Source organism: Lutra lutra, chromosome X (genome assembly GCF_902655055.1).
Source record: "Lutra lutra chromosome X, mLutLut1.2, whole genome shotgun sequence".
In the NCBI taxonomy this organism is placed as follows: Eukaryota; Metazoa; Chordata; class Mammalia; order Carnivora; family Mustelidae; genus Lutra; species Lutra lutra.
This window is the reverse complement of record NC_062296.1, coordinates 91,298,331-91,310,098: the sequence shown is the minus strand read 5'-3', so window position 1 is coordinate 91,310,098 and position 11,768 is coordinate 91,298,331. Positions and strand designations below refer to the sequence as shown.

At 42.5% G+C, this 11,768-nt stretch overlaps 1 protein-coding gene across 1 annotated transcript in view; it reads left to right on the top strand.

Moving 5' to 3' along the window:
- The first annotated feature begins 10,072 nt into the window (after positions 1-10,072).
- The window catches only part of FRMPD4 (FERM and PDZ domain containing 4), an 863,243-nt gene continuing 861,547 nt past the window's right edge, over positions 10,073-11,768 (top strand). Inside the window, exon 1 of the mRNA XM_047716285.1 lies at positions 10,073-10,233. The gene's annotated coding sequence lies outside the window, so the exon portion shown is untranslated. The remainder of the gene's footprint in view (positions 10,234-11,768) is intronic.

The following is an 11,768-nucleotide window of genomic DNA, read 5'->3' as shown; positions in this document are numbered from 1 at the left end:
AGGGAGCCTGCTTCCTCCTCTCTCTCTCTCTACTTGTGATCTCTCTCTGTCAAATAAATAAAATCTTAAAAAAAAAAAAAAAAAAGAAACTGGCCATGTGATCAAATGGTTTGATGAATCTGAAATCTGTAGGGTGGGCTGGAAACTCAGAAGTTGATGTTGTAGTTCTAAGTTCTAAATATGTAGGGCAGGGTAGCAGTCTAGAAACGCAGGTAAGACTGCTCTATTACAGTCTTGAGGCAGAATTCCTTCTTCAGGAAACCTCAGTGTTTGGTCTTAATGCCTTCAACTGATTGAATAAGACCCACCCACATTATGGAGAGTAATCTCCTTTACTTAAAGACAACTGATTGTAGATGTTAATCACATATACCAAATACCTTCACTAAACTAGTGTTTGGTCAGCCAATCAACAGTAGCCTAGACAAGTTGACACATAGAATTTAACCATCACAATAAGAGTGAACAGATATTTGACTATTAGATTATTTGGAACCAACATATTTTATGTAAAAAGTCCAGTTTCTCAAAAGCAATACCATTTATCACATATCTTGGCATAAAGAGTTGCATGTATTCAAAGCTTTGATAATGAAAAGACTTACTCCTGCTTACCTGAAGATAAACAATGTCTGCCATAGGCATAAAGCTGTGGCTTATTTTCTGTAGAAATGATAAATGGGGCATACGGGTCTTTAGATCCAGGCAGCAAATATACCTAGTGGTAGATAACCCAAGTCTTTTCTTTTCTTCTGGAAATAAAGCCGAAGTGTTGGGCTGTCTGATGAAAAAAATACTCCTGCTCCTGTCTTGGTGCTGGGGCTCAGTCCGCACCCACCAAAGATAAGTATCTTATTATAAATCACAGTATCATAGTAATGTGGTGTGAAGTACTGGGATCCAGAAGAGACAAAAGAAAGAATTCTTGAGACCTCTTTGGTGTAAAAAGGTGGTTTTATTAAAGCACGGGATAGGACCCATGGGCAGAAAGAGCTGCACTAGGGTTGTGACAGGTGATTGATTATATACTTTCAAATTTTGTGGTGGTTAGGGATAGCACAAACTTCCAAAGTATTTTGGACACAAAGTAGGGGGAGTTAGATATTGTTAGGAAAATGTCATTTGTTACTGTTTAGTAAAAACTCAGTCATGAGACCCTTTAGATGTGTATCAGTGCATCATATGCTTGGAGGATGATTGCTAACATATATCTTGGGGGGTAGAGATAAAGGAAGTTACCAAAGGAATTTTTATATGTTAAAGAAGACCTACAGAACCCTGGGGGTTAGGCTAAGCTTGCCTTTTGACCTTAGCAAAGCATTAACAGGGAGGTAGTTGAGTCCCTAGAGGAATGTCACTCTGCCTGTTTCAAGGACTTGTCAATGGGCTATAAGTAGTAAGGAAATTTTTCTTGTGCCGGTTGAATGTTGTTTTTTAATGATAGTAAGGCTGCGAAAGGACTATAGGGTTCACACAAGTCTTCAGAGCTAGAGGAGAAAGTATCCAGCATCTTCCATGAGCCAAATATACTCAAAACCTAATCATTTAGATTTGGGGAAGGGATTCCAGGCTTTCACTGGCAGACTCCAGAATCAGATTACAAGGAGTTGAACTGTGAGACCACCCAGTATGGAAAGCATTAATGTATCAGCTATGAAGAGATTTCATTGTGTCCCTTGAGGGTTGTGTGTAAGCATCTCAGGGGCTGAGGCATGGGCCTTTTTCACTGGGAACTAGAAGATAAGCCCAACATTCTTGGGGGGTGGGATTGTGCCATAAGTACTTGAATGACAACATCAAGGTGCTGAGTGCTTAAGGAAACAGTTAGTTTCTTAGTGGGTAAACATCTTTTAATCCAAGGAAAAGTTAGAATTTAGAAAAAAATTTAAGAGAATCAAAACTGTAGCATTAATATCTTTGTGTTTAAGAATAACCTATACAGGGGTGCCTGGGTGGCTCAGTGGGTTAAACATCTGTCTTCAGCTCAGATCATGATCTCAAGGTCCTGGGATCAAGTCCCTCATCAGGCTCTCGGATCAGCAGGGAGTCAGCTTCTACTTCTGACTCTCCTTCTATGTTCTCTCTGTCTCAAATAAATAAACAAAAATATTTTAAAAACCTATACATATTTGGTACTTTAAGTCTTTATTACACTTAAGAGAATGTGGCCTATTAAAATAACCTATCAGTTCTATGATACAAATTCGAAGTGTGTTTTTAGTTATTAAATGTATGATTGTAGCTTGAAATCTTATGAAATTTATAGTATTAGAAAATTCAGGAAAACCTAAGTTTATCAACATACTTAAAATTTAATCTAGTAGATTTGTAAATATTACTTAAGTACTCAGGAAGGTTTGTTACACAATTGAAACATGTAAAAAAGAAATAGAATATATTAAAGTTTTAAGTGCTGTTTCACATACTGAAGAGAGTCTAATCAACTACACTGGCAATGGGAAGAAACATTAATTAAAGATCCTGCAAGAGTGATTATTAAAATTCGGTAAATTAATAGATACAGTAATATGATTAGTAAGTTGAATGTAAAAAAATCTGAGAACTAGTTTTTTAGTTGAAAACTTTAATAAACTGTTTTTGAATATCAAAGTTATATTCACATATTATTTTTGTTCATGTAAAAGCTGATATCAGTAAAAGCAAAAAACATTTATTGACATGTTGTAATTAACCTTACTACTTTCAGGAGCGGCACAAGGAGTATGATTCTTAACACATGTATGTGAACAAGAAACATCACAAAAAAGGGCCCTCACACAACAGGGTCAGTTGCAAGGACAAATAACTGTAGTGATTGAGGAAATAGAGTTCTAGAAGTTGCTGTTTCCTGTCAGCAGCTCTTCTAGCCAGTTCCAAAGGCCTGGACCTCTTGGCAGTTGTCAAAGGATGAAGATTTTGTGTTGCTTGTCATCAGCTTCTCACAGGAAATGAAGTTTGCCTTAGGTTTACCAACAAGCCTACTCTCAGGTCTCTGTCTATTCTCTCTTGCCTTGTGTGATGTTTTAAAATATGTCCATGAACTCTTTGACACATTCTTCAATAAGTGAAGTCTATTTCTTCTTCCCTTGAGTGTGGCCTTGACTGTCCTGCTTCTAATACACTCAGGTGGAAGTGATAATACACGACTTCTGAGGCTGCATCATTAAAGGCATGTAGCTAAAAGATGCTCAACATCTCTCATCATCAGGGAAATGCAAACCCAAACCACAAGGAGATCTCACCTCACACCTGTCAGAATGGCTAAAATTAAAAGCTCAAGAAACACCAAGTGTTGGCAAGGTTTTGGAGAAGGAACCTTTGTGCACTGCTGGTGGAAATGCAAACTGGTGCAGCCAGTGTGGAAGACAGAAAATAGAACTACCGGGGCGCCTGGGTGGCTCAGTGGGTTGAGCCTCTGCCTTCAGCTCAGGTCATGATCTCAGGGTCCTGGGATCGAGCCCCACATCGGGCTCTCTGCTCTGCAGGGAGCCTGCTTCCCTTCCTCTCTCTCTGCCTGCCTCTCTGCCTACTTGTGATCTCTGTCTGTCAAATAAAAAAAAAAAATCTTAAAAAAAAAAAATAGAACTACCCTATGATCCACTAATCACACTACTGGGTATTTACCCGAAGAATGCTAAAAACTAATTTGAATGAATATAAGCAGCCCTATGTTTATGGCAACAGTATTTATAACAGCCTAATTATGGAAGCAGCCCAAGAATCCATTGATAGACGAATGGATAAAGATGAGGTGACTATATATATATATAAAATTCAGCCATAAAAGAGAATGAAATCTTGTCATTTGCAATGACATGGATGGAGTTAGAGAGTATATTGCTAAGTGAAATAAACCACTTAGAGAAGAACAAATACCGTATGATTTCACTCATATATGAAATTTAAGAAACAAAACAAATGAACAAAGGAAAAAGAGAGAGAGAAACCAAAAAAGAGACTCTTACCTATAGAGAACAAACTGATGGTTACCAGAGGAGTGGAGATTGGGGTGATGGGTGAAATAGGTGAAGGGGATTAAGAATAAATGTATCAAAACACCTAGCTGGCTCAGTCGGTAGAGCATTTTTTTTTTTTTAAGTAAACTCTACTCCCAATGTGGTGCTTTAGCTCACAACCCCGAGATCAAGAATCACATGCTTGGGGCACCTGGGTGGCTCAGTGGGTTAAAGCCTCTGCCTTCGGCTCAGGTCATGATCTCAGGGTCCTGGGATCAAGCCCCACATCAGGCTCTCTGCTTGGTGGGGAGCCTGCTTCCCCCTCTCTCTCTGCCTGCCTCTCTGCTTACTTGTGATCTCTGTCTGTCAAATAAATAAATAAAATCTTAAAAAAAAAAAAAAAAGAATCACATACTCTACCAACTGAGACAACCAGGTGCCCTGAGCATGTGACTCTTGATCTCGGGGTTGTGAGTTCCAACCCCACAGTGGGCATAGAGCCTACTTAAAAAAAAAAAAAAAAAAGTACACTTATAATGAGCACGGAGAAATATATGGAATTGTTGAATTGCTATATTGTACACTTGAAATTAATACAATACTGTATGTTACCAACACTGGAATTACAATAATAAATAGACAAATAAATAAATGGCATGAGGCTTCCTCCTTGCCCATTTTTGGATCAATCACTCTGGAGCAAGGCAGCTGTCATGTCATAAGGGCATACCTGAAACCCTTTGAAGAAGTTCGTCTAGCAAGGAATTGAAGCATCATACAAATCGCCAGCGTCAACTTGTCCACTGTATGAGCCTTTTTGGAAATATATCCTTCAGCCTCAGTCAAACCTTCAGATGACCGTAGCCCAGCTAACATCTTGACCTCAATCTCATGAAAGACCCTGAACCAGAACCAGTCCCCTAAGTTGCTCCCAAGTTCCTTACCCAGAGAAACTGGAAAATAATAAATGTTTGTTGTTTTAAACTGCTAATTTTTAGGGTAATTTGTTATGTGGCAATAGATACTTAATACACTTTCCTTGGCTGAAGCCCAGTCTGGGCATCTCCACATCCTCTCTCTTTAATAAATCCTTCTCACACTGACTCACTCAAGGTTCCTAGGAACATATCTGTCTTTTCCCATTACCTTTGAACATCTCATATTTAAAATAATATTTGTTTCACAAATTCCCTTATGCCATGCCTTGCGTAGCATAATTTTCACATGATCAATGTTGTATTAAATCAGAATCTCTGTTGGGGTGGGGGCAGGAATTTATTTTAACAGGCTTCCATGTGCCTCTATTAGACAGCCAAAATCGGGACCACTGCTTTGGATCGTACCCAGCAGACAATTCAGTCGTTTAGTACCAGCTCTAAAGACAGCGCAGTGCTGGTGGTTCTGTTACTGTTTAGCTACCTCCAGAACATCTATTTTCTAAAATAGAGCAATGGTTCTAAATCTTGGCTATAGTACTGCAGAGATTTAAAAACACGAATTTTTTTGAGTCCTACCCCCAGAGATTCTAATGCAACCATTTTGGGTGATGCTCTGGACATCAGGATTTTTCTTTTCTTTTTGAGAGAGAGAGAGAGTGAGAGAAAGAGAAGTGGGGAGGGGCAGAGGGAGAATGAAGCATGTTTTTGGTAATCTTCCTCATTCTCCAGAAAGGAATTCCTGTAATTTTGGGGTAGTTTTAATGTATGGTGTCCATTCTCCGCTTCCCTTCCGGACATTAAGAACTTACTGATACAACTTCATTCTGATAAAGCCCCTTGGACGTGAAGGAGACACATCCTCCTACTTTGTGGTCTGTGGTTAAGAAAGACAGCATATGCTATATGCTAAAATTTTACAGTAGTAGTTCTCAACCCTAGCTACACATTAGAATCCCCTGGCAAGCTTCAAAAAAATTTAAATCAGAATCTCTGTTGGGGTGGGGGCAGGAATTTATTTTAACAGGCTTCCATGTGCCTCTATTAGACAGCCAAAATCGGGACCACTGCTTTGGATCGTACCCAGCAGACAATTCAGTCGTTTAGTACCAGCTCTAAAGACAGCGCAGTGCTGGTGGTTCTGTTACTGTTTAGCTACCTCCAGAACATCTATTTTCTAAAATAGAGCAATGGTTCTAAATCTTGGCTATAGTACTGCAGAGATTTAAAAACACGAATTTTTTTGAGTCTTACCCCCAGAGATTCTAATGCAACCATTTTGGGTGATGCTCTGGACATCAGGATTTTTCTTTTCTTTTTGAGAGAGAGAGAGAGTGAGAGAAAGAGAAGTGGGGAGGGGCAGAGGGAGAAGAAGAGAATCTTGAGTAGGCTCTGTACCCAGGAGGGGTCCTGGTGCGGGGCTTGATCTCATGACCCCGAGATCATGACCTGAGCAGAAATCAAGAGTTGAATGCTTAACGGACTGAGCCACCCAGGTGCCCCGGGACAACAGGATTTTCAAAAGCCCCCCTCATGATTCCAAATATGCAGTTAAGTTTGAGAACTAGAAAAGAGATCATCGCTAAGATCCTTTTCAGGTCTGCTTCTATTTTCAATGCCAATGATTTTGGTTGACATGATTCATAATATTGAAATATTTTACACTCATGGGGAGGAGGAATTCTCAAGCTACACAGCTGACTCTTGACATGCATGTAGCATTATTCATGAGTTATTTGAAGTCATTCAATAAATAGAATGGTTGGAACTGGAGAGAGTTAATCTTGGAACACATTCAGAGGAGTTGAATTTTTAGCAAACTTGGGATGTCCAGAGGGCTAGGGAGCAACTAAGAGGAGGAACTCTTCGGACACTAGGGTTCATGGATTGAGCATGAACAAGGACAAAAGGCCAACTTAACAAAATTTTTCTGAAACTGCCTACTGGCTATGATTTTTCCATGGTGGTCCCTCTAACAACCTTTTTGTCTTGATACTGTACCATGACAAATAAAGTACACATCATCTTTTCTTTTTATTCCTTGAATGGTGTGACAGAGGAATAGTTGTGCTTCCATTTCTAGAAGCTGGGAGGGAAACAGTAATTTCCATAAGAGATGCCTGTAGTAGCTGTTCTCTAAGATGTCTTCAATCATCTTCAGCTTCTGGTAGTCATGCCTTTCTGTAAGCTCTGCCCTTTGAGGGTGGGCTGGACCTAGTGATATGCTTCTAACCAACAGAATACAGCAAAAGTGACTGGGTGTCACTTCCGGTATTACATCACTAGACTTATTTACAAAATATTTACACTCTCTCTCTCACTCACCTCACAGGCTGTCTCTGATGAAGCAAACTGAATGAGGCCAACATGGCAGGGAACTGAGGGTGGCCTCTGGTCAGCTGCCAGTGACGAACTGAGGGTCTCAGTCCAACAGCCCTTGAAGTGAATTTTGCCAAGAAGGAAGTGAATCTTGTGAGCAACCACTTGAGTGAGCTTAAGAGTGGATTCTTCCCCATCGAGCCATCAGATGGGACAGGTTCATGGCAATTATGTCACTTGTTCAGACCCTAACCTATGTTTGCCTCAATATGAATTTTCCACTATTCCAAGCTGCATTTATAACTAATCATCGTGACCTGAATGGGTTATTCCCACCGACAATTACTGCTACAAAATGTCAAAAATGATCCTCCTTCATACACACACCATTTCTTGCTGAGTTATCACCGTCATCAGGATGTCTGTCATTTCTGTGGAGAGAGCAATAAGCAATGCAGCCTGTCCTTTTACATCTAGTTCCAACTTCAGTTGTGTTAAAGAACAAAAATTCAGTGGAGTCAATTTGAAGATCTAGTTGGCTTTATTAAGTGATTCACGAATCAGGCAGCATCCCATTTAGCAAGTAGAGGGGGAGCTCTGAGGAGGTGTACAAAATGGAAGGTTTCTGTGGGAAGGATTGTTCCAGGCAAGGTCACTTTTTCTTCGGAGGAAGGCCAGGAGATCTCACCATGCACATGACCTCTTCCTTTGGGGAATGAAGAGGGCCAAGTGACAGATTGCCTCACTGGCACTGATGAGACAATTCCTGACTGACCAGTTCCTGACTACATTTCTGGAGGAGGTGGAAACTGCAATGAGGTTAGATATCAAGCCCTGATTTGGTGTCTGGGCCTAAGTGGTTCCATTTTGGGCCGGTGGTTTTCTTTTTAGTAGTTGGAAATAGATCCTGTTTCCTTTGCCAATGTCAATTGATTGGTAGTGGTGGCTGGAACTCAGCATTAAGAAGGATCGTAAGGATGGGGCACCTGGGTGGCTCAGTGGGTTAAAGCCTCTGCTTTCGGCTCGGGTCATGATCCCAGGGTCCTGGGATCGAGCCCCACATCGGGCTCTCTGCTCAGCAGGGAGCCTGTTTCCTCCTCTCTCTCTGCCTGCCTCTACCTACTTGTGGTCTCTGTCTATCAAATAAATAAATAAAATCTTAAAAAAAAATAATCAGTTCCTTTAAAAAAAAAAAAAAAAAAGAAGGATCGTAAGGAGCCCAAGTCGAGGCTCTGTTGGTGAAAAGAGTCGTGATCAGTGAGAGATTAACTGGGAGTGTAGGACACTTGCCAGGAATTGCCTTGTTCTAATGTCAGTTCTGACACAGGCACCTGGGTGGGATGACCAACTCTTCCTGGTTTTAGCAAGGCAAGTGCTGCATCCTGGCAACCCCCTCAATCCCAGGCAAACTTTACTGTTGGCCATCCTACATACCCTCCTGGGTATCTTTCTGGAAGCCAGGGGAACTGGGAACAGGGTGTACTGTAATACCTTGCTTCTCGAACGTGCTCCATGGACCAGCTGTATCAGTTTCCTCTGGGAGTCTGTTTACAGGCCAGACTCTCCTGCCCCACTCCAGACTTACTGAAGCGGGATCTGTACTTTCACAAGGTCTCCTGGGGATTCATGCTCACTGAAGTGTGAGCAGCTGCTGCAGGGCTTAAGTCCTGCTGGAGGATCACTGTCTATGGATCAATGGCTCCCAATCCCCTTGCACTTGGAACATCACCCATGTGACATAATGTCACATACACAGCCTATGCTCTGCAGAAGTGGGCAATGGCACACTTCTCTCCCACTCCAGATTTATATGAAAATGAGAGGAAGGAGAGTGAGGCTTTGCAGAACTACTTGGAAACTGCTCTAATATTTTAGTGGCACAGTAGTAGGTGGGGGTGCTGAAGGGGGAAACGCTGCTTGAAACTCTTGCTCCAACAGCAACTGACCCTGAGCGATAAAAGGGGAAGTTCATTTGTCCTCTCTTGCTCCGTGTCCACCCTTTAGTCATGTGGCCAGTGGCGTCCGTCCTAAGATCCCATGCTAGATGATGAATGGGGGAAACAGGGGGTGGATTAGTAGAGAAGCCTTAAAGGCCTCAGATCAGTGGTTCTCAGACTTGAGCATGCATTAGAACTACCCGGCGGGTTTAGAAAACAGCAGATTAGCCGGGCGCGAGAGTTGCGGGGACCGCTTGCTGAGCGAGCCGGCGCTCTACGGAGAGGAAAGGAGGGACGCACGGAAGGAGAAGAGAAGGTAGAAGATCTCACTCCGAAAAGTAGCAGCAGTGTAGGAACCAGAGAAACAGAAGGTGCCGGCGCTCCCTGAAGCCGCTCGCCCCAGTTCCCACGCGCCGGTTTCCAGGAAGAGGGTGGGTGGCCAGGCGGCGTGGCTGGCTGGGCTGACTAGACCGGGCCGGAGGCGGGGCGGGGGGGGGGGGGGTTGGAGGGCGGAGCGCGCGCTGGGATCTGCCGGGAAAGCGTCCGCGCGGATTGGCGGGGTTGTCTCGGGGGCGGATCCGTGGAGCGGAGCGCTCGCTTCTGCGGGAGGGAGATACTCGCGAGCTCTGGTGGCGAAATGACACTTAGTAATAGTTAATCTTCTACGATAGTCAAGTTTTACTAGGGCCTGTCTTTCGCCATTGTGGAAAGGGTCCTCTGAAGGGGGAAAAGGAAAGTGAAAGGCGGAAGCCTTTTGCAGCCCCGCCCCTCCCGCCGGCGCGCGCAGCATGGGCGGGGAACGTCCGCCTTGCGCCGAATACGTCATCCCGGCCTGCGCCCGGGGCGGAGCGGGGCGGAGTCTCTAAGCCAGTGCCGAGCCTGCGCAGAGCGTGGGAAAGGCGTGCGGTTTGGCGTCTGACGTATCTGTGGAGACATCTTAAGTTTCTTTCAGCGGGCAGGAAAAAAAAAAGTGTAGGTTTGCTTGGCTCGCAGCCTGTTTTTCCGGGCCGGCTCTGCAGCGGTTTCCTAGTCCTCGGCGACGTGAATTTCCCGGCGCGGTCACTGCAGGTCCCTGAGGAGCAGCAGGTGCCCGCTCCCTCCCCCTCCCGGGCTGCAGCCACCCGGCGGGCCAGAAAGCGTTTTTGTGGCAGTAGCCTTGGGGACCCGTGGCAGCCTGGCGCTTCACGTGGGCACGTTGTCAGAGAGTCACTGCACACTGAGGGGGGGAAAAAAAAGCAAAAACTAACTTCGGAAATGTTGACCTACAGCGCCCTGTTTTGGTATAAATTTTAGGGGACCTGGACTCTTTAGCAACAGCTGCGAATATATTATTGCAGTGTATTTTGTTAGTTTTAGTGCTACAATAGTTAAAATGAGGAGTAGTTATTTTGAGGAACAAGTGGTTCCTGCTAACGGTATTCATTATCTTGGTCTTAACTGAGTTAATTTTAGAGATTGAACAACGGTTTTTAGAGGAGCCTAGTAACTAGCACGTGTAGATCAGCTCTACTGCGGCTGAATGAGAAGCATCTATACTGGATTATCAAAATCATTTTATTTGTATGATTCTCAACATCTATTTGATTGTAAAAGAGTCATCCTTTTGGGAAGACCTATTGAGCTTACCGTGTTGTCCTTCGTGATGTCACAATTCAAACTTTGAAAAAACCTTAGGACATCTGGATAATATATTTGCTATTAAAGTGATTTCTAAGCGATATTACACTGAATATAGATGGGAAGATTTAGGCTTCAAAGCCTTGTACAGAGTGACTGCTTAAACTTGGCTGCTACAACTGAGGACATTCTGCCACCTTTGGCAATAATTTGATTTAACTTGCCTTCAAGCACCTCAAAACTCCAGACATGGTGAAGTTATGAGCAGAATCTCAAATGAGGATTTCGTAAGAAAATAGTTTGATGTAATTGGTCTGGAGATGTCAGCTCTGCTGAATGCTGCTGAATTTGCAAACTAGCCAAGTTATTACTAAACTGGGAATTTCTGACCCTTAACATCTTTTCTACCTGTCCTGTAGATATGTTCAATTAATACTAAGTAACTTATGTGGAATTAAACCCATAGTCCCTTGAAACAATAAAAGCACTACATACATTTTTATTATTTTTTGGTTAGAATGAATGATTCTATTGTCATTCTTTTCAGTAAACTGAGCTGAGAGAAATAGGGCTTAGTGAGACACTATTCAGGGGAATAGTAAGGATTAAGGAAAAGGTATATGGAAAAGGTCTTTAGAATTCTTAAACTATTTGCAGTCTCCAAGTCCTTGGAAATGTATAGGCATCATTTGGAGAGTGGAAGTAAAAAAAAGGTGGTGGGTATTATGGAGGGCACGTATTGCATGGAGCACTGGGTGTGGTGCATAAACAATGAATTCTGTTACTATGAAAAGAATTAAATAAAAAAAAGGTTACTAGTCTATACAAATTGAATCTTGAAAAATATTGGCTTTGTACCTAAATATTTTACATTTGTTTAAAAGCCCTTATTTTTTTCTTCAGTTCAGTTTTCTACATTTTTATCAAGAAAGGTAGTCTTCGAGATCTTAATATATTCTTCAAGGGCAGAAAAAGGCTTAGAGCTATAGGAGGTAAACTTGAGA